The sequence below is a fragment of the Oncorhynchus masou genome, chromosome 18 (genome assembly GCF_036934945.1).
Source record: "Oncorhynchus masou masou isolate Uvic2021 chromosome 18, UVic_Omas_1.1, whole genome shotgun sequence".
Taxonomy (NCBI): domain Eukaryota; kingdom Metazoa; phylum Chordata; class Actinopteri; order Salmoniformes; family Salmonidae; genus Oncorhynchus; species Oncorhynchus masou.
This window is the reverse complement of record NC_088229.1, coordinates 31,415,472-31,439,565: the sequence shown is the minus strand read 5'-3', so window position 1 is coordinate 31,439,565 and position 24,094 is coordinate 31,415,472. Positions and strand designations below refer to the sequence as shown.

Sequence of the window (24,094 nt, the reverse complement as noted above, 5' to 3'; positions counted from 1 at the left end):
AGAACCGCCTCAGGCAGCCAAACCTATTAAACACACACACCCCTAATCAGCTACAATCCCAACTACTACAAACCCCAATACGAAACTACAATACATAATAAACCCATGTCACACCCTGGTCTGACTAACTAATAAACTAAAACACAAAATACTAAGACCAAGGCGTGACAGAACCCCCCCCTAAGGTGCGGACTCCCGAACGCACCTCAAAAACCATAGGGAGGGTCCGGGTGGGCGTCTGTCCATGGTGGCGGTTCCGGCTCGGGACGTGGACCCCACTTCATAAATGTCATTATTCCTCCCCTTCGCATCCTGGGATAATCCACCCTCACCGCCGACCATGGCCGAATAGTCCTCACCCAGAACCCTACATAACAGAGGAGCAGCTCGTGACTGAGGGGCAGCTCGGGACTGGGCAGCTCGGGACTGAGGGGCAAACTGAGGGGCAGCTTGAGGGGCAGCTCGGGACTTTACTGAGAAGAAGCCCAGTACTGAGAAGAAGCCCAGTACTGAGAAGATGCCCAGTACTGAGATGAAGCCCAGCCAGGCAGTTGAATCCGGCAGATCCTGGCTGACTGGCGGATCCTGGCTGACTGGCAGATCCTGGCCGACTGGCGGATCCTGGCTGACTGCAGATCTGGCAGATCCTGGCTGACTGGCAGATCTTGGCTGACTGGCAGATCCTGGCCGACTGGCGGATCCTGGCTGACTAGGATCCTGGCTGACTGGCGGATCTTGGCTGACTGGCAGATCCTGGCTGACTAGCAGATCTGGAAGAGTCTGGTTGACTGGCAGATCTGGAAGAGTCTGGTTGACTGGCAGATCTGGAAGAGTCTGGTTGACTGGCAGATCTGGAAGAGTCTGGTTGACTGGCAGATCTGGAAGAGTCTGGCTGACTGGCAGATCTGGAAGAGTCTGGCTGACTGGCAGATCTGGAAGAGTCTGGCTGTCTGGCGGATCTGGAAGAGTCTGGCTGACTGGCAGATCTGGAAGAGTCTGGTTGACTGGCGGATCTGGAAGAGTCTGGCTGTCTGGCGGATCTGGAAGAGTCTGGCTGACTGGCAGATCTGGAAGAGTCTGGCTGACTGGCAGATCTGGAAGAGTCTGGCTGACTGGCAGATCTGGAAGAGTCTGGTTGACTGGCAGATCTGGAAGAGTCTGGCTGACTGGCAGATCTGGAAGAGTCTGGTTGACTGGCAGATCTGGAAGAGTCTGACCGACTGGCAGATCTGGAAGAGTCTGGCTGACTGGCAGATCTGGAAGAGTCTGGCTGACTGGCAGATCTGGAAGAGTCTGGCTGACTGGCGGCTCTGGCTGCTCCATACTGACTGGCGGCTCTGGCTGCTCCATGCTGACTGGCGGCTCTGGCTGCTCCATGCAGATTGACAGCTCTGGCGGCTCCTTGCAGACTGGCAGCTCCTTGCAGACTGGCAACTCCATGCAGACTGGCAACTCCATGCAGACTGGCAACTCCATGCAGACTGGCAATTCCTTGCAGACTGGCAACTCCATGCAGACTGGCAACTCCATGCAGACTGGCAACTCCTTGCAGACTGGCAGCTCTGGCTGCTTCATGCAGACTGACAGCTCTGGCTGCTCTATACCGACTGGCAGCTCCATGCAGACTGGCAGCTCCATGCAGACTGGCAACTCCTTGCAGACTGGCAACTCCATGCAGACTGGCAACTCCTTGCAGACTGGCAGCTCTGGCTGCTTCATGCAGACTGGCAGCTCTGGCTGCTCTATGGAGACTAGCTGCTCCATGCAGACTGGCAGCTCTGGCTGCTCTATGCAGACTGACAGCTCTGGCTGCTCCATGTAGACTGGCAGCTCAGGCTGCTCTATACAGGCAGGAGGCTCCGGCAGCGCTGTAGAGGAGGAAGGCTCTAGAACCGCTGAACAGGTGGGAGACTCCGACAGCGCAGGAGAGGGAGAAAGCGCTGGCTGTGCTGAACAGGTGAGGCGCACTGAAGGCCTGATGCGTGGTGCTGGCACTGGTGGTATTTGGCCGAGGACACGCACAGGAAGCCTAGTGCGGGGAGCTGCTACTGGAGGGCTGGGGTGTGGAGGTGGTACTGGATAAAGGACAGGCACAGGAAGCCTGGTTACTACCGGACGATGGTGTGTGAAGGTGGCACAGGATGGACTGGACCGTGAAGGTGTACTGGAGAGCCTGAATGCAGGACTGGCACAGGACGTGCAAGGCTAGGTAGGTACACAGGAGGCTTAGTGCGTGAGGCTGGCACACTTTTCACCAGCCGACTAACACGCACCTCAGGACTAGTATGGAGTGCTGACCCAGGTGCCATTAAATCCCCGACACGCTCCGTCGGACGAATATTGTACCTAAAGCACCAAACTAGCAACTCCCTCATTAAACTCTCCTCCAATTTCCCCATTAACTCCTTCACAGTCTCTGCTTCGCTCACCTCCAACACTGGTCCTGGCCTCCTCCTTGGCTCTTCACAATAAACAGGGAGAGTTGGCTCAGGTCTGTCTCCTGACTCAGCCATCTCCCCCTGATAGCCCCCCCAAGAAATTTTTGGGGCTGCTTTTCGGGTTTCGCTCTGCGCCGCCGTGTCTTTCTTTTCGACTCCATTCTTCTATAGCCCTCTTCGCACTTCCCAGGCGGGCTCCGGCACTCTCTCTGGGTCGGCCGCCCACCTGTCAATTTCTTCCCACGTCGTTATATCCATACTGTATTCCATTGTGGGCTGCTCCTGTTTCCATCCACGTCGCCGTGCTGCCTCCTCATACCAGCGCCTCTCCGCTTCAGCCGCTTCTAGTTCCTCCTTAGGGCGGCGATATTCACCAGGCTGAGCCCGGGGTCCTTTTCCTTCCAGCTCCTGTTTCCTCTTCGCCTGCTGCACCTTTGGGCGGCTACACTCCTCTGGTTTAGCCCAGGGTCCTCTTCCGTCAAGGATTTCCTCCCATGTCCAGAAATCCTTAATACGCGGCTCCTCTTTGGGCTGCACCTGCCTGTTGACACGCTGCTCGGTCCGTGTGTGTTGGGTGATTCTGTAACGACGTTCTTCTTTTGTCGAAGGAGAGTCGGACTGAAATGCAGCGTGTAGGTTACTCATATTTATTAGTGAAGACAAACAAACGAACTATACATGAACAACTAATAAATACAAAACAACAAACGGAACGTGAAACCTATTACAGCCTGACTGGTGAAACTAACACAGAGACAGGAACAATCACCCACGAAATGCAAAGCGAAAACCAGGCTACAAAATACGGTTCCCAATCAGAGACAACGAGAATCACCTGACTCTGATTGAGAACTGAAAACCTATTAAACACACACACCCCTTCAGCTACAATCCCAACTACTACAAACCCCAATACGAAACTACAATACATAATAAACCCATGTCACACCCTGGTCTGACTAACTAATAAACTAAAACACAAAATACTAAGACCAAGGCGTGACAGTCATGGTGGTCCAAACTTCCAAATTTAAGAATGATGGAGGCCACTGTGTTCTCAGGGACCTTCAATGCTGCAGAAATGTTTTGGTACCTTTCTCCAGATCTGTGCCTCGACACAATCCTGTCCCGGAGATCTATGGACAATTCCTTTGTCCTCATGGCTTGATTTTTGCTCTGGCAACCTTTATATAGACAGGAGTGTGCCTTTCAAACTCATGTCCAATCAATTGAATTTACCACAGGTGGACTCTAATCAAGTTGTAGAAACATCTCAAGGATGATCAATTGAAATCTGTGAAATCTGTGAATGTATTGTAATGTTTTTAAAATTGTATAAACTGCCTTAATTTTGCTGGACCCCAGAGAGAGTAGCTGCTGCCTTTCGCAGCAGCTAATGGGGATCCACAATAAACACAAATTGAAACAGAATGCACAAGCTAAAAACAAATTAAGGTCTGAATACTTATCTAAATAAGCTATTTCTGTTTTGTAAAATTTTGAAAAACCTGTTATCATTTTGTCAATATAGGGTGTGTAGATTGAGTAAAAATGAAATGTAATACATTTTAGAATAAGGCTGGGCCGTAACAAAATGTGGAAAAATTCAAGGGGTTGAATACTTTCTGAATGTACTGTATGTATGTACAGTGTGTGTGTTTGTGTGTGTATGTGTGTGTGTTTGGGGTCACATAGAAATGTCCTTGTTTTTGAAAGAAAAACTATTTTTTTGTCCAACTAGTCAGTCTATTCTTGTTCTGAGAAATGAAGGCTATGCTATTAATAGTCTATGGAGATATTCCATTAAGAATCATCCGTTTCCAGCTACAATAGTCATTTACAACATTAACAATGTCTACTCTGTATTTCTGATCAAATCGATGTTATTTTAATGGATAAAATTTTTTGCTTTTCTTTCAAAAACAAGAATTCTAAGTGACCCCAATCTTTTGAACACACACACACACACACACACACACACACACACACACACACACACACACACACACACACACACACACACACACACACACACACACACACACACACACACACACACACAAATTATATATACTGTACCAGCCAAAAGTTTGGACGCACTGCAAGGGTTTTTTCTTTTTTCTACTATTTTCTACATTGTAGACTAATAGTGAAGACATCAAAACTATGAATTAACACATATGGAATCATGTAGTCAGCAAAAAAGTGTTTAACAAATCAAAATAAATGTTATATTTTAGATTGACCACCCTTTGCCTTGCTGACAGATTGCACACTCGTAGTTACCTGGAATGCATTTCAATTAACAGGTCTGCCTTGCTAAAAGTTTATTTGTGGAATTTCTTTCCTCAATGCGTTTGAGCCAATCAGTTGTGTTGTGACAAGGTAGGGGTGGTATACAGAAGATAGCCCTATTTGGTATAAGACCAAGTCCATATTACGGCAAGAACAGCTCAAATAAGCAAATAGAAAGTCCATAAAGAGTCCATCATTACTTTAAGACATGAAGGTCAGTCAATTCAGAAAATGTCAAGAATGTTGAAAGTTTCTTCAAGTGCAGTCGCAAAAACCATCAAGTGCTATGATGAAACTGGCTCTCATGAGGACCGCCACAGGAAAGGAAGACCCAGAGTTACCTTTGCTGTAGAGGATAAGTTTATTAGAGTTAACTGCACCTCAGATTGCAGCCCAAATAAATACTTCCCAGAGTTCAAGTAACAGACACATCTCAACATCAACTGTTCAGAGGAGACTGCGTGAATCAGGCCTTCATGGTTGAATTGCTGTAAAGAAACCACAAGACGTCAATAAGAAGAAGAGTCTTGCTCGGGCCAAGAAACATGAGCAATGGACATTATACTGGTGGAAATCTGTCTTTTGGTCTGATTTAAGATTTAAGTCCAAATTTAAGATTTTTGGTTCCAACCGCCATGTCTTTGTGAGATGCGGAGTTGGTGATTGGATTATCTCTGCATGTGTGGTTCCCACCCTGAAGCATGGAGGAGGAGGTGTGACGGTGTGCTTTGCTGGTGATACTGTCTGTAATTTATTCAGAATTCAAGGCACACCTAACCATCATGGCTACCACAGCATTCTCAAGCGATACGCCATCCCACCTGGTTTGCGCTTAATGGGACTATCATTTGTTATTCAACAAGACAATGACCCAACACCCCTCCAGGCTGTGTAAGGGCTGTTTGACCAAGAAGGAGAGTGATGGAGTGCTGCATCAGATGACCTGGCCTCCACAATCACCCAACCTCAACCCAATTGAAATGGTTTGGGATGAGTTGGACCGCAGAGTGAAGGAAAATTAGCCAACAAGTGCTCAGCATGTGTGGGAACTTCTTCAAGACTGTTGAAAAAGCATTCCTCATGAAGCTGGTTGAGAGAATGCCAAGAGTGTACAAACCTGTCAAGGCTAAGGGTGGCTATTTTGAACAATCAAGAATAAAATATATTTAGATTTGTTTAACACTTTCTTGCTTACTACATGATTCCATATGTGTTATGTCATAGTTTTGATGTCTTCACTATTATTCACTATTAGGGGCGTGAATCTGAAAACCAGTCAGTATCTGGTGTGACCACCGTTTACCTCATGTAGCACGACACATCTCCTTCACATGGAGTTGATCAGGCTGTTGACTGTGGCCTGAGGAATGTTGTCCCACTCCTCTTCAACGGCTGTCCAAAGTTGATGGATATTTGCGGGAACTGGAACATGCTGCCGTACGTGGTCCATCCAGAGCATCTCAAACTGGCTCAATGAGTGACATGTCTGGTGAGAATACAGGCCATGGAAGAACTGGGACATTTTTTTAGATTCCTGGAATTATGTACAGATCCTTGTGACATGGGGCTGTGCATTATCATACTGAACATGAGGTGATGGAGGCGGATGAATGCCATGACAATGGGCGTAAGGATCACACCATGGTATCTCTGTGCATTCAAATGGCCATTGATAAAATGCAATTGTGTTCGTTGTCCATAGCTTATGCCTGCCCATACCATAACCCCACCACCACCACCATTGGGAACTCTGTTCACAACGTTGAACAGCAAACCGCACACCCACACGACGACATACACGTACGTGGTATGCGGTTGTGAGACCGGTTGGGCGTACTGGTAAATTCTCTAAAACGACAGAGGCGTTTGCACTCTCCCTCAAAACATGAGATATCTGTGGCATTGTGTTGTGTGACAAACTGCACATTTTAGAGTGGCCTTTTATTGTGTAATGATCATGCTGTTTAATCAGATTCTTGATACCTGTTATGTCGATGGATTGTCTTGGCAAAGGAGAAATGCTCACAAACAGGGATCTAAACAAATTTGTGCACAAAATGTGAGAGAGATAAGCTTTTTGTGCATATGGAACATTTCTGGGATATTTTATTTCAGCTCATGAAACATGGGACCAACACTATACGATTATATTTTTGTTTAGTATATATGTGATGGGATTTATAGACAATGTGGACGGTATATGGATTGAATATCTAGTATATCTAAATAGTATATGTGCAGAAATATTTAAATAGGATAGGCTTTGACTAGAATACAGTACATACATATGAAGTGGATAAAACATTATGTAAACATTTATAGTGACCAGTGTTCCATGACTATGTACATAGAGCAGCATCCTGTAAGGTGCATTGTAGAGTAAAATGACTGCTTTAGAGGTTCCAGTGTAATTTTTTTCAAAATAAATAGAAAGAAATATGATTTCTATTATTTTTATTTTATGACTTCGGTGACAACTGGATCAAGAAACAGGAGTGTTTGTACAGTCTTTTCTGCTATTGCCTTGTTTTCGATGTTTGGTCGACCGTGTTCTGTGTTGACTTTGGAAGTCTGACAAATTTTGCTCAAGATGGCCCAGGTTGGCTCAAGTTGTGTTTGCTCTGTCTATTTACACTGGGTTTCTAGATTCTCACAGATACATGGGCAGATGCGGCCAGCGGGGTGAGTGGCACGGGCTCCGAGCTTTACCTCAGCCGTTGGAATGTAAACATGCACAGAACCTCTTTCAACATCTGGCTGCACCTGCCTGTCCAGTCAGTTACATACTGATGCTCTGCTCTGGCCGTCTGTGGTCACCTCAGCGCAACCACTCAACAGCACTTCTCCCTCACTTCATTTCCTTATGTCTAGTGTATGGGTAGAATTGTTCTCCATGCGCTTTCCTGTATGGATAGTTACATTCAGTCAAACAGGTCCAGTGGAGTTAGGGATTTCTTGTTCGATTTGTTTTCATTCATTAAGTAGAGCATTGAAACATTCAAGATTTATTTACTTTTTTCCTAGCCAATGATGTCCTGGTTTCTTTCCATCACTGCTTCCCTACCAAGATGATGGTCCAGTGCTCCTGTCTCCCCTAACGCTGGTTTCGGGTGTTGCGCTCTGATAATATTAGTCTGGACATGATGTTTTAGATGTAAAGCCCAGCCAGAGCAATACACTTCGACACTCATGACGCTGAGGAGAGGAACAGAGAGAAAGAGAGAGGAAGGAACTGAGTGTGGGTTAGTGTGTGTGCGTGCATGTGGCGTTTACTTATGAGGCACAGTAAGCTCTAAAGCGTGGAAAATCTGCACTAACGCTTTATTAAAACAAAAAGAAGGAGTCTTTGTGTTATGGTGGGAAGGGCATTGATCGGTCTTGGTCAACCACAAAACGGCATGGCCATTTAACACTGATAACGTTTAAATGTTGATAGTGAACACAGAAGAAGGCGTGTCTCAGTTCTGTAGGGTGAGAAACCAAACAAAGATAGCAGTCCAGGATTACTGGTTATAGTACGTTAATTCAAACAACATGATATATCATAAGGTTGTAATATTAGAGTCCTACAGTGAAAAGAAAAAAAGTCCCAGATGTCTCTAAAGGCTCCATTATATTTCCAGAGAATAAACCAGGCAAGTGGACAGACGGCTTGTCATCAGTCTCGGACCCAAGGTTGCTTCCTCTATGACAGGTGTTTAACCTTTGAACCCATTAAAGTGTGAGAAGTTTGGTGTGGCATGAGGGTTTATTGATCCACAGACGCAGCTGATGTATGCACAATATAGCAACACACATGCACGCTGTGCACTTTTCTGTTCAAGCTCCATGAATCTGCCTACACCCGCCACCTGCTTCCCACATCAAAGAGCAATTAGAGCATAACAACATTGACAACACTATTTTACCAGTAAGTTGGTATTTGTCCTCTCCGACTCTCTTTGTCTATAGTTTTCCTGTTATTCACCAGCTTGTGACTGTCTGCTTTGTTCCACTTGCTGCTCCAGTGACTTCAGTGTACTCTGCATTGCTACATCAGATAGCTTACTCAACTAACATGAAGCATCCAGAGACTGCATTTGAATACGAGAGGAAATAGCATGGCTCTGTGCACAAAGCATTTAGATAAAAGTCATAAAGCATCAGATAAAGTTTCTGCATGCGTTATTTGCTTAGGGCAATACTGTGTATGGCTGTGGGCTTGTATCTACTATAAGGGCTTCCAGAATGTGGGTGTCTGGGTGTGTTTGTGTGGGATTGTGTGTGAACTCAGTGGAGCGCATGTGTTTCAACTAGACAGTCACAGGGAGCGACGGGGGGGGGGGTCTAGGGGCTACTTCAGGGAGAGGCCTCTTCACTCAGCAGCCATTCTTTAGTGGGGTGGGTGATGTTCACGTCTTAGGCACTAGTGGTGCGCTGGTAAGCAGTTTGTTCACCTGCACCCCCGCAACCGCCCAACTAGATGCCCAACCCTAACCGCAAATAAATACAATGCCCTATAAGCTACAGTCAATGACTGAAAAATGTTTTTTTTTGGACAGGGGTTGCAGGACTTATTTTGTGTGCCTGGTTTAGATATGTTTCTGCTTGTAATTCCCGACATTTTGGTGGAGGCTATTTGTTAGTCAACTTGCCTATAATTAGATACATGCCGCTTCTGTTCTGTCATGTCATTATATGATGCCCTAGAAGACTAACAAAACCCTGGTCAACAGAATAATGTAATAGATCGCTAGAATTATTGCTTCAATCTAGTTGACATCTGTAAAGTTTCTCTGTCATCTTTCGCGGAGCAAAGACGTTTAGGGACTGGGGAGAAAATACAATGAAGCAAAATGTCTAAATGACATCAGTTTGACCAGTTGTAAGGAAAAAGAAAGCTGTGAAAACCACCCAACATGTTTCTGATAAGATGTCAGTTTGGCTTCGATGCATATTTCACGTGATTGAAATACTATCAGCTTTTGTGATGCTTTTATGATGAAGACAGCACCTCTACAGATGGTATCTAACTGAGCATTGCATTCTCTCAAGATGCAGAAAGAAAGAAATCATTATCCTTTCCTAAGTCCAAATTTGACTTACGTTTGGTGTATAATTTTACTGCAAGAAATGCTTAGTTATGCAGGAGCTATAATTAAGGCTATGTGAGAGGTTGTAGACCTACAGTCAGGGTCCAGATTTCAGTTTCCATTTAACTCAAAACAGTAGACTGCAGTTCCCTTGCCGAATACAACAGCTGTAGGTAGACCTTACAGTGAAATGCTTACTTACAGGCTTTAACCAATAGTGGTGGTGGTGGTGGGGGGGGGGGGTGGCTGGATGGTCTGTGCTGGCTTTCTGGCGCAGCACGGGGTGCTGAAGGTGAACATGAGCGGCGTCCCATGTCTCCTCCGTGCGCCGGAACCAGTCGTCCACCGCAGGAGCCTCGGTCTGACTCTGATGCCAAGGAGCCGGCTGATACCCCAGTACGCACTGGAAGGGGGAGAGGTTAGTGGAGGAGTGGTGGAGCGAGTTCTGGGCCATCTCTGCCCAGGGCACGAACGCCCGACCAATGCCTGGATGATCAGAGGAAGGTGACGTATGAGCCCAATAGATCAGCCGCTCAGGGACAGCAGACGGAATGTACAGACGCCCTGCGGAACACTGGAGGGGAGTGGGCTCTGCTCGTAGCACCTGCTCAATGTCTGCGTCCAGCTTCCACACTACTGGCGCCACCAGGCAGGAAGCCGGGATTATGGGGGTGGGAACCACGGGCCACTCCTCTGTGTCATACAGCCGGGACTGTGCATCTGCCTTAGAGTTCTGGGAACCTGGTCTGTAGGAAAGGGTGAAAACAAAACGGGTGAAAAACATGGCCCACCTTGCCTGGCAAGGGTTCAGTCTCCTCGCCGCCTGGATGTACTCCAGATTGCGGTGGTCAGTCCAGATGAGAAAGGGGTGTTTAGCCCCCTCAAGCCAATGTCCCCACGCCTTTAAATCATTGACGACAGCCAACAGCTCCCGGTCTCCCACGTCATAGTTTCTCTCCGCCGGGCTGAGCTTCCTTGAGAAGACGGCACAGGGGCGGAGCTTTGGTGGCGTACCCGAGTGCTGAGAGAGTCTCCTATCCCAGCCTCGGACGCGTCCACCTCCACTATGAACGCCAAAGAGGGATCCGGATGAGCCAGCACGGGAGCCGAGGTAAACAGAGCCCTCAGGTGATGAAAAGCCCTGTCCGCCTCAGCCGACCACTGCAAACGTACCGGTTCCCCCTTCAGCAGTGAGGTAATGGGAGCTGCTACCTGACCAAAACCCCGGATAAACCTCCGGTAGTAATTGTCAAACCCTAGAAACCGCTGCACCTCCTTTACCGTGGTGGGAGTCGGCCAATTACACACAGCTGAAATGCGGTCACTCTCCATTTCCACCCCTGAGGCGGAAATGCGTTACCCTAGGAAGGAGACGGACTGTTGGAAGTACAGGCATTTCTCTGCCTTGAGGTACAGGTCATGCTCCAACAGATGACCAAGCACCCTGCGCACTAGGGACACATGCTCGGTGCGTGTCTATATCAGAATGTCATCAATATACACCACTACACCCTGCCTGTGCAGGTGCCTGAAAATCTCATCTACAAAGGCTTGGAAGACTGATGGAGCATTCATCAACCCGTGCGGCATGACGAGGTACTCATAATGCCCTGAGGTAGTACTAAAAGCCGTCTTCCACTCGTCTCCCTCCCGGATACGCACCAGGTTGTAAGCACTCCACAGGTCCAGTTTTGTGAAGAAACGCTCCCCGTGAAATGATTCCACCGCCGTAGCGATGAGAGGTTGTAGGTAACTAAACCACACTGTGATTGAATTTAGATCTCTATAATCAATGCACGGACGCAGACCTCCCTCCTTCTTCTTCACAAAAAAGAAGCATGAGGAGACGGGTGACGTGGAGGGCCTAATGTACCACTGCCCCAGAGATTCAGTGACATATGTCTCCATAGCCACTGTCTCCTCCTGGGACAATGGGTACACGTGACTCCTAGGAAGTGCAGCGTTCTCCAGGAGGTTTATCGCGCAGTCCCCTCGACAATGGGGTGGTAATTGGGTCGCCTTCTTCTTACAGAAGGCGATAGCCAAATCAGCATATTCAGAGGGAATGCGCACGGCTCCTGCTGATTCCATTGTACAGGTGCGGGATTCTGTCATGGCTGGCGAGGTGTGTAGAGAGGAATCAGGCGCAGAGAGCAGAGAGGTCCAGGGGCAAGATGCAAATTTCATGCGGCACCAAAAGTAAATGCGCAGGGCGCAAACACTGACCAACCCAAAACAACGGGTAACATGGTCCAGAGCACAAACAACACCAAAACGTGAACATCAAAATAATCCCGCACAACAAAGGGGCAGGTTCCACATGCTAAATAGGGAAGCAAATCAAGCACACACAAAATAGGAACAGGTGTAACAAATGAGACAAAATTAACCGAAAAGAAAAAGGGATTGTGGCGGCTAGTAGGCCGGTGACGACGACCGCCGAGCACCACCCGAACAGGCAGGGGAGCCGACTTTGGCGGGAGTCGTGACAGATAAAAGAGACAAGTGTTTTTCACAGAATTAAAGATAGACTTCTCCTTAATGCAACCGCTGTGTCAGATTTCAAAAAAAGTTAACGGAAAAAGCATAATCTGAGAACGGCGCTCAGAACCCAAAACAGCCAGAGGAATATCCTCCATTTTGGAATCAACAAAGTTAGAAACAACACCATAAATATTCACTTACCTTTGATGATCTTCATCAGAAAGCACTCCCAAGAATCCCAGTTCGACAATAAATGACTGATTTGTTCCATACAATTCAATCATTTATGTCCAAATAGCCACTTGTTGTTAGCGTGTTCAGCCCAGTAATCCATCTTCATGAGGCGCAGGCACTTCATCCAGACAAAAACTCGAACAGTTCCGTTACAGTCCTTTAGAAACATGTCAAACGCTGTATGGAATCAATCTTTAGGATGTTTTTAACATAAAACATCAATAATGTTCCAACCGGAGAATTCCTTTGTCTTCAGAAAGTCACTGGAACGAGAAGTAACTCTGTCTGGAGTGCGCACTGTCTGGAGTGCGCGTCATGAGACCAAGGCTCTCTGCCAGACCACTGAGACAGACCAGGTCACATGAACCCCTCCTTTATAGTAGAATCCTCAAACCAGTTTCTAAATACGGTTGACATCTAGTGGAAGCCCTAGGAAGTGCAACCTCATCCATACCTCAGATGTCCCACTTCCTGGTTGGATTCAAACAGTTTTAGAAACTTCAGAGTGTTTTCTTTCCAATACTAATAATAATATGCATATATTAGCATCTGGGACAGAGTAGGAGGCAGTTCACTCTGGGCACGCTATTCATCCAAAAGTGAAAATGCTGCCCCCTATCCCAAAAAGGTTAATTGCAAAACCAACGGCATAAAGAAATAACCAACATGGGTACAAAACCCGACGCGCACCAGAAAACATGTGCACAAGCACTTACAACAAACAATTCCACACAAAGACATGGGTTAAATACACAACAATTAACGAGGGAAATGAAAACCAGGTGTGTAGAAAAACAAGAAAAAACAAATGGAAAATGAAAAGTGTATTAACGATGGCTAGAAGACGTCTCAGTGGATTGACGTAAACTTTTCTGCCCTTTCCCAAAAGCATTATTTGGTGATTGGCTGTGTATGCTATTTGGCCTACAGTTAAGCCCTAAAGCTTTGGTTTACGCACTAATACCAGATAGCCTACAAAAAAATGTACCCTATATAAATTATACAATAATTATACATTTTATACATTTATACTTTTTTTAAAGCCACTCGCCCGCCCTTCAGTCACACAATGACCCTAAACACATCTGCCCGGGGGATACAACCATGGGGACTGAGTCAACCCGCACATCACTATTATTCACGTTATCTCTTTGTGTTGAGGCCCAGCAAACATGAACTGGTGCGCACACAGATACGCATTGATAAACTAACTAACACAATCAAACTCAAACATACAGTATACACACATACATGCAGGTGGGCACAAAGATACACACACACACACTCGCAAATCATACATCACGTGAACAAACATGGATGAACATCCAGCATGGCTCGTAAAAGCCTGCCCATGGGTTGATGATCATACTATGATCCATTTAATCTTGTTCATGTTACACCACCTCTTCATCGATCACTGACTCGCATCTGGGTTGATCCCCTGCCTTCTCAATTTTCATTCGATTTTCTTTGTCCACGGGTGTCAAAGCAACTGGATAAAATCTATATTGTCTGTTATTGGATTTAAAGTGAGTATGTTGAGCTACCGCGGTAGAATTCAATTCACTAATCAAATCAAATTGTATTGGTTGCATACACATATTTAGCCTGTGTTATTGCAATGTAGCAAAATGCTTGTATTCCTTGCTCCAACAGTGCAGTAATATTGTGGAATAATAGTGACGACATCAGCACTATGAAATAACACATATGGAATCATGTAGTGAGCAAAAAAAGTGTTAAATAAATCAAAATATATTTTATATTTGAGATTCTTCAAAGAAGCCACCCTTTGCCTTGATGACAGCTTTGCACACTCTTGGCATTCTCTCAACCAGTTTCATCTGGAATGCTTTTTCAACAGTCTTAAAGGAGTTCCCACATATGCTGAAAACTTGTTGGCTGCTTTCCCTTCACTCTGTGGTCCAACTCATTCTAAACCATCTCACTTGGGTTGAGTTCGGGTGATTGAGTTCCAGGTCATCTGGTGCAGCACTCCATCACTCTCCTTCTTGGTCAAATAGCCCTTACACAGCCTGGAGGTGTGTTAGGTCGTTGGCCTGTTGAAAAACAAATGATAGTCCCTGTAAGCGCAAACCAGATGGGATTGCGTATCGCTGCAGAATGCTGTGATAGCCATGATGGTTAAGCGTCCCTTGAATTCTAAATAAATCACCAACTATATATATGAGAGAGAGAGAGAGAGAGAGAGAGAGAGGTACTGAGAACCGAGCTGGCTGTATGGATGGGGACAGTATATCTGGAGAGAGCCATGATTCCGTGAAACAGAGTTGTTACAGTCCCTGATGTCTCTCTGGAAGGAGATCCTCACCCTGAGCTCGTCTACTTTATTGTCCAGGGACTGAACATAAGCAAGTAATATACTCGGAAGTGGTGGATGGTATGCTCGCCTCCTGAGTCATACTAAAAGTCCACTCCGAAGAACTCTTCTTGGCTGGCGGCATCTTGGAGCAGCCTCTGGGATAACTGGAATTGCCTTGGGGGGTACGAACAAAAGATCCAATTCAGGAAAGTCATAATTCTGGTTGAAATACTGGTGAGTTACCATCGCTCTAATTTCCAAAAGTTCTTGTCAGCTGTATGTAATAATGCAAAAAAACTTTGGAGCTAATAAAGTGACAAATAATAAAAATACTGCAAATTCGCTTAGGATGCAGGAACCAGGCGACCATGTCTATCGGCGCCATCTTACTCATTGGAAACCCTGCACTAAAGGGAACAGACTCGGTCCTAGGGACCCCAAGAGGTGGACATTTTAGTTTTTTCCCGAGCACTACACAGCAGCTTCAAATAATCAGCTAATCATCAAGCTTTGATAATTTGAATCAGCTGTGTAGTGTTAGGGCAAAAAGCCAAAACCTGCACGGCATGGGGTTCCCAGGGAAACGTTGCTTTAGTGAAATGAAACATTCTTGTAGTTTAGGCCTATTCATCTATATTGAATAATAATATCATTATAATATATCATAATATATATCATAATATCATTATTCATTATTTTTATATTATTTTCCATATATATCTTCCATATATATTTTGCATACATATTTTAGATACATGGTACTTTTATATACAGTTGAAGTCGGAGGTTTACATACACTTAGGTTGGAGTCATTAGAACTCAAACACAACAAATTTATTGTTAACAAACTAGTTTTGGCAAGTCGGTTAGGACATCTACTTTGTGCATGTCACAAGTAATTTTTCCAAATATTGTTTACTGACAGATTACTTCAATTATAATTCACTGTATCACAATTCCAGTGGGTCAGAGTTTCACATACACTAAGTTGACTGTGTCTTTAAACAGCTTGGAAAATTCCAGAAAATTATGTCATGGCTTTAGAAGCTTCTGATAGGCTAATTAACATAATTTGAGTCAATTGGAGGTGTACCTGTGGATGTATTTTAAGGCCTACCTTCGAACTCAGTGCCTCTTTGCTTGACATCATGGGAAAATCAAAAGAAATCAGCCAAGACCTCAGAAAAACAATTGGAAACCCACACGTCTGGTTCATCCTTGGAAGCAATTTCCAAACGGTACCACGTTCATCTGTACAAACAATAGTACCCAAGTATAAACACCATGGGACCATGCAGCTGTCAAACCGCTCAGGAAGGATGCGCGTGCTGTCTCCTAGAGATGAATGTGCTTTGGTGTGAAAAGTGCAAATCAATCCCAGAACAACAGCAAAGGACCTTGTGAAGATGCTGGAGGAAACAGGTACAAAAGTATCTATATCCACAGTAAAAACAAGTCTTATATAGCAAGGAAAAAGCCACTGCTCCAAAACCGCCATAAAAAAGCCAGACTACGGTTTGCAACTGCACATGGGGACAACGATTGTACTTTTTGGAGAAATGTCCTCTGGTCTGATGAAACAAAAATAGAACTGTTCAGCCATAATGTTCTTCATTATGTTTGGAGGAAAAAAGCGGAGCCTTGCAAGCCGAAGAACACCATCCCAAACGTGAAGCACGGGGGTGGCAGCATCATGTGGGGGTGCTTTGCTGCAGGAGGGAATGGTGCGCTTCACAAAATAGAGGGAGAAGAGAGGACAATAGAGGGTAGAATCATGAGGGAGGAAAATTACGTGGATATATTGAAGCAACATCTCAAGACATCAGTCATAAAGTTAAAGATTGGTGGCAAATGGGTCTTCCAAATGGACAATGACCCAAGCATACTTCCAAAGTTGTGGCAAAATTGCTTAAGGACAACAAAGTCAAGTTATTGGAGTGGCCATCACAAACCCCTGACCTCAATCCCATAGAAAATGTGTGGGCATAACTGAAAAAGTGTGTGTGATTAAGGAGACCTACAAACCTGACTCAGTTACACCAGCTCTGTCAGGAGGAATGGGCCAAAATTCACCCAACTTATTGTGGGAAGCTTGTGGAAGGCTACATTTAACGTTTTACCCAAAGTTAAACAATTTAAAGGCAATGCTACCAAATACTAATTGAGTGTATGTAAACTTCTGACCCACTGGGAATATAATGAAAGAAATAAAAGCTGAAATAAATAATTATCTCTACTGTTATTCTGACATTTCACATTCTTAAAATAAAGTGGTGATCCTAACTGACCTAAAACAGGGAATTTCTTTCTGGGATTAAATATCAGGAATTGTGAAAAACTTAATTTTAACGTATTTGGCTAATGTGAATGTAAACTTCCGACTTCAACTGCAAGCAGTCACATAACAACAATGTATTACCGAACATAAGCTCTTTAATCCTAACCATCTCAGCCACTCTCAGCGAATCCCATTTATCAACATGTTTGGTTTCCATGTACCATATATTTTTCAATTGTGCTATGATGTTTTACATAATTTTTTAAAATTTCTAATCGTATATTATCCAAAGATAGTGAGCTAAAGATTCCCAACACTACTATTTTTAAGGTTAATTTGAAGTGCCTGTTGTGATTTTGTAACCATTCCTGAACCTGAGACCAGAAACAAGCTACATAGGGGCAATACCAGAATAATGGTCTATTGATTCTGTCTCAAAATCTACAGAGCTGAGATTGTTGTATGACCAATACGCAACAAATTGTTGGTAAAGTGTTGGTCCCATGTTTCATGAGCTGAAATAAAAGATCCCAGATATGTTCCATATGCACAAAAAGCTTGTCTCTCTAACATTTTGTGTGCACATTTTTTTTTTTACATTCCTATTGGTGAGCATTTCTCCTTTGCCAAGATTATCCATCTACCTGACATGTGTGGTATATCAAGAAGCTGATTAGCATGATTATTACACAGGTGGACCTTGTGCTGGAGACAATAAAAGGACACTCTAAAATGTGCAGTTTTGTTACACAACACAATGCCACAGATGTCTCAAGTTTTGAGGGACCGTGCAAATCGCATGCTGATTGCAGAAATGTCCACCATAGCTGTTGCCACAGAATGTAATATTAGTTTCTCTACCACAAGCCTCCTCCAACGTTGTTTTAGAGAATTTGGCCTCACAACCGCAGACCACATGTAACCACGTCAGCCCAGGACCTCCACATCCAGCTTCTTCACCTGAGACCAACCACCTAGACAGCTGATGAAACTGAGGAGTATTTCTGTCTGTAATAAATCCCTTTTGTGGGGAAAAACTCATTCTGATTGGCTGGGCCTGGCTCCCCAGTGGATGGGTCTGGCCCCCATGGCTCCCATGGCTCCCAGTCATGTGAAATGCATAGATTAGGGCCTAATGAATTTTTTTCAATTGACTGATTTCCTTATGAACTATAACTCAGTAAAATCGTTGAAATTGCTCATGTTGCGTTTATATTTTTGTTCAGTATAGCATGGCTCTGGCCAAACGTCCTTACTACTGTAGAAATAGGGTGCTATTTGGGACAGAGCCAAAGCAGCAACAGCCGTGCATGGTACTGTTTACATTTGGTTGAGTAGAGGTGAGTCTGTCTGGGGGCTGCATGGCTGTGAAGGAGATTGTTTGTTCTGTTCCCCATGTTCAAATCTCTGTTCACCCTCTAACTATTGGTACCAAGAGGGCAGGGGTTAAACTGTCTTTAACGCTTCCTGTGAAGGATTACTCTGTGTGAATGTCTAGGTGTAGAAAGTGTTTATGTTCCACCGGTGTGCCCGAAAAGACTGTTAAGGGTTTGTGTGTGTGTGTGTGTGTGTGTGTGTGTGTGTGTGTGTGTGTGTGTGTGTGTGTGTGTGTGTGTGTGTGTGTGTGTGTGTGTGTGTGTGTGTGTGTGTGTGTGTGTGTGTGTGTACTGGCGTGTTTCATGCATGTGTGTTTCTTTGTCTGTGTTAGTGACTGGAGTTATCAACAGTATGTGTGGGTTGGTGTGTGGGGTTGGTGAGTGGGGTTTGTTTCACTTTGTTGTGTAAAAGTGAAAAACATCCCTGTATCCCATCCCAGCTGTGTTCCTCTCTAAGAACCCGGGATTAACGGAACCCACGAAACATCAACGCGATATTCCGAATGCCCTGAATATCCTGCGAAACCCTCTCCTCTCCTGATGTGTACTGGGACCTCACACCTGTCTGTAGTACACACACACACGCATACACACACACACACACACACACACACACACACACACACACACACACACACACACACACACACACACACACACACACACACACACACACACACACACACACACACACACACACACACACACACACACAAGCATGCAAAGAATCACACTGTATAGCTACCGATTTGAAGACAATCCTTTTATCTTTGGAGTTGTGCTATGGGGTTTGTCCTGGTTTTGGTAGTCCAGCTCCTTTGTGGCAGAGCTCCTTGGAGAAAACACTGAAGGGAGTTAACCCTTTAACTCCTGTACGGTTCACACTCTACTCAAAGTAAGCAATGTTGAACACAGAGTGGTGTCACAGTGTCATACTGTTGGTTCCTTTTATGTTTCCCACTTAAACCAGCCTTGACTGTGCCCACTCGCCCTGTGGTGCCGAGCTCCATGCAAAACACACATATATACACTCACAAAATATCACACACAGCGGGGCCAGAGTGTGCAGACACAGAGGCCTCAGTGCTCTCATGTAGAGGGAGCAGCGGCACAGAAGGAATTCAGCCAGCTAAAGCTAAAGCACTGTGAATGTTTCGCTCGGCGGAGCAGGAGCACAGGCTGAGTGATGTAATCATGCCAGTCGTTAGTATTGGGTAGAAAACGATGTACTGTAGAGGCAAGGGGAACAAGCACAGAATTGTTTATTTATTATAGAGAGGCAGAGAGTGGAGGGGCAAGAGAGAGAAATATGGACGAGAGAGACAGTAGTGACAGGTGGTCTCACAATATGCCCCTAATACCCTCACCTCTGTCTACCTACATGCCCTCCCCTCTCAGCGCCATCTCATTCCTCCTCTCCCCCTCCCCCTCCTCACCCTCTTCTCCCGTTCCTCACCCCTGCTGTGTCCCAAATGGGCCAGAGTCTGACTAACTAAGTCACTTTCCAGACCCACTTTCTCCCTGAGTTCTGCCTGCCGGATGCAATATTCATGTTGAGACCTACTCCCACTAGGGAGTTGGCTGTGTGTGTGTATGTCGGTGCGTACGTGTGTCAGGCCGGGGGCGGTGGGGGAGCCACTCCTGACTGTGGGGATGAGGGGGGAGAGATAGTAATGGATGAGGAGGACACCTGGAGCTTCTGTTTTGATGTTTTTTACCTCCATTATTTAAACTGTGCTGCTATGCCCGAACAGCCCCAACGCATCTGAGCCATGCTGAAACTGATGTGGGGATGTTGGGTGTTCTGTAAAGTCCTGCCCCTGTTTATATCGCCCTCCTCCCCAGCCCATTCCCCCTGGCCCCCCTCTCTCTGGGACTGAAGAGACTCACTCACACAGGAAGATCTACCAGGCCAATAGCTCTGAGAAATCCCCACTAGAAACCCATTTTAAGGCTGTGAGTTATTGAACAGAAAGTCCAGAAGTTGCTCTGCCATTGTAATGTTTCTGTTTGGCAACAGTGAGAGTCATGGGGTTACACAAGGGACTAGTTGTTCCTTTGTGTACTGTAAGATGATGAGCTGGCAGCTATTGTCTCAGTACAGACGTGTATGTGTGCGTGCGTGCGTGCGTGCGTGTGTGCGTGTGTGTGTGTGTGTGTGTGTGTGTGTGTGTGTGTGTGTGTGTGTGTGTGTGTGTGTGTGTGTGTGTGTGTGTGTGTGTGTGTGTGCGTGGATGTTAGTGTTTCAGAGTGTCAGGTTGAATCTGTGTTCATTAGTGTTCCAGAGTGTCAGGTTGAATCTATGTTCAGAATCCTTCCACTGTGCAAGTGTTGTAAACACATTGCTCGTCTAGAGAGAGGCCCGGGGTGAGAGGAGCAGCTCTTCACAACATAACTGCGACGTTCACACCTTACATGACATTACAAGGCAACAAGGCGTTGTAACACCGTCTTAAAAGAGACCAACTGCTCCGCACAGTGCAACACAATGCTTAAAAACTGCTATTTCCTCTCCTGTCACACTTGTTCCCTCAACACTACATCACAGCACTGAAGTTGACTCTGCTTTAAACACAATCAAAGGATTCAATGGATTTTATTCCCTTTTTCCTCTCTTTCTATATTTTTTTCTTTCTTTCTCCCTGTGAGATGACCGAGCTGTTCAAGCGATGAGGGAGGAGGCGGAACAGATCGGGTTTGATCCAGATTTAAACTTCCGAAAAGGTCAACTTCCTGGATTTGTCTTGGAAAGCGCTTGGACATTGTTAGAGGCAAACAAAGTGTGGAGTGGAGCAGGGTGTTGTTCTCAATTCACAGCCACTGTTGCCCCACAGAGGTATTGCAAGCAGGGGTGTGGATATAACTGCGTGATTTCATACGTGCATATGTGTTTGTGTGCATGTGTCTGAGTGCGTGTGTCCATTTTTCTGCACATATTGTATGTTTTTAGTGTCTGTGAAGGTGTTCATGATGTCACCAGGGTGGGGGACCGTCCCCAGTTTGTCAGGGTGTTCAGAAGTGTGTTGCCACCACAGCAGGAGGGGTGACAGAGAGAGCTCTTCTGGGAAATGGGCCTTTTTTTTAGCTTACTATGACTGTGACATGTGGTTGTTGTAACTGTAAGTTACTCAGATAAGAGTGTCTGCTAAATGACTCAAATGTAATGTAAATGTGTCTGTCTGTGGGTGGGGACCGGGCAGCTGCAGGACACAACACTCATGTGGTTCTGATACTGTGATGTGTCCTCTGACTGTTTACAACCATTTGAATATTTAGGCTACCTGCAAAATGGCCTAAGAAGGCTGTCATTAGTGTTTTACAGGTAGTCAGTCAGTGTTGAGCAATGGTCTTCATTTAGTGCAGTTTCTCCTATTCCTGCTCTGCATATAGCTTCAGCGTTGATGGATGTGCTCAGTGGTGAGACTAATAACATGAGACAATAAGCATTGTGACCTTACATTTGTCACTGCATCTGTGGAAAATACAATGTAAGTACTGGGCACTGTCATCATATCAGATCAAATGTTTATCAATTCCTCCCCGGACTGATAAGTGATTCAATTTAATGTTAATCCAGAGCACTTAACCACTCATGTTAAGACAAGCAGCAACGCTTGTGATTTCCAGTTCTGACTTTTTTGCTACTTTCACTTCTACAGTGCCCCCCCCCCCCCCATAGTGGGTAGCCTATATCTCTGGTTCTCTGGTTTTGCCCCCTCTCTCCTCTCTCTCTCACCCTCTCTCAGTATGGAACATGCCTCTGACCCTACAGAATGGTGCTCACTGTATTAGCAGGCCAACATAAACAGTCTCCAGCATGGCCCATCAGTCAGCAGTGCTGCCCCCCCCCCGACCCCCTTCTGCCAACTCCATCCCCAGCCTCTCTCTCTCTCTCTCTCTCTCTCTCTCTCTCTCTCTCTCTCTCTCTCTCTCTCTCTCTCTCTCTCTCTCTCTCTCTCTCTCTCTCTCTCTCTCTCTCTCTCTCTCTCTCTCTCTCTCTCTCTCTCTCTCTCACAGAGACAACTTTCACTGGGGCCCCAGAAATGTGCAGGCAGCTGAGTAATGCTGGGCCTGAGCCACCACCACCAAACTAACACCCGATACACCTCTATCTGAGACCCATGCTACACCTTCACCTCTAGCCACTTCCCCCTCTCACTAACCCTAACCCTGTAAAGCTTCTATAAACCACTTGAAACATTCATCCTCTGTTCCCTTACTGCACGTATAGCAAATTCCCTCCACACCTCTAACCCCCACTGCCACCCCCTACCTCTGGGGGAGGGAGGGAGAGACTGGGAGAGAAGGAGGGAGTGGGAGAGAGAGATGACTTTGAGTACACAAATACCTCTCCCTCTCTAGCGTAAATCATTACGTACTCTTGGCACTCCTCTTGTTCAGCTCAACCTGACCTTGCTGCCATTATGCGGCTGTCTGTCTCTCACTAGCATTGCGGCTGCCTGTCTTGAGTGACGGCTGCTCACTGGCTTTAAGAGGGGCCTGTGGCTCAGCTCTGAGCTGCAACAGATCCATTCAGCCGGGAGAGGTTTATTGACGGATGGATGATATCCCATAGAAGTCGGCCTGGCTTGCCACCTCACCACCAGGCGCCTGCTGCCACCTCCGAGAGACACGCACCCAGATAAGGTGACAGGAAGTGGCAGCAGACAGGGGGAAGGGGGAGCGAGGGGTAGAGGGAGGAAACAGAGGGAGGGGAGAATGGCTGTGTCGAAAACATCACAAAGGGAGAGTGTAGAAAAGGGTAGAGAGAGAGTGTAAAAGGAGAGAGAGAGTGGAAGGCGATAGAGAAAGATAAGGGGGTAGAATGTTAAACTAGAGCGTGAGAGGGGGACAGGGGGGAGAGCAGGGTAGAACTGCCCATGCTGCAGTGTGTGTGAGGGAATCAGAGTGCCAGTTGAATCCCAGACAGCACAGCGCTCTAACTATCTACCACCAGGTAACGCCGTTCAAGCACTCATTTCATGCTCCACTGAGATGCACCTTCTCTTCCCTCCTCCACCTTTCCCTTGTTCACTTTCTATTGCTTAGCCACACTCTCTCCTCACTCAATCCTTTCTTACGGTCTGAATGTGTCATCTTACTGTGTTCTTGCACCTACACTGCTCATCTTCCCACTCTCACACCGCACACGCTTTACTTCACGTGCGCACGCATGTACGCACACACACATATCAAATCAAATCAAATCAAATGTATTTGTCACGTACACATGTTTAGCAGATGTTAATGCGAGTGTAGCGAAATGCTTGTGCTTCTAGTTCCGACAATGCAGTAATAACCAACGAGTAATCTAACCTAACAATTCCAAAACTACTGTCTACTGTGTGTAGAGGGATAAAGAATATGTACATAAATATATATGAATGAGTGATGGTACAGAGCGGCATAGGCAAGATACAGTAGATGGTATCGAGTACAGTATATACATATGAGATGAGTATGTAAACAAAGTGGCATAGTTTAAAGTGGCTAGTGATACATGTATTACATAAAGATACAGTAGATGTTATAGAGTACAGTATATACGTATACATATGAGATGAATAATGTAGGGTATGTAAACATTATATTAA

The 24,094-nt window shown here is 45.7% G+C and overlaps 1 protein-coding gene across 8 annotated transcripts in view; it reads left to right on the top strand.

Moving 5' to 3' along the window:
- Window positions 1-24,094, top strand: part of LOC135504397 (extracellular sulfatase Sulf-2-like) — a 181,339-nt gene that overhangs the window by 2,913 nt on the left and 154,332 nt on the right. The window contains exon 1 of one of the 8 annotated variants that reach the window (XM_064922967.1): window positions 23,435-23,457. The exons of the other annotated variants lie outside the window; for them this stretch is intronic. The gene's annotated coding sequence lies outside the window, so the exon portion shown is untranslated. Of the gene's footprint in view, window positions 1-23,434; window positions 23,458-24,094 lie in introns of those variants that run through there. 8 annotated transcript variants of the gene reach the window in all.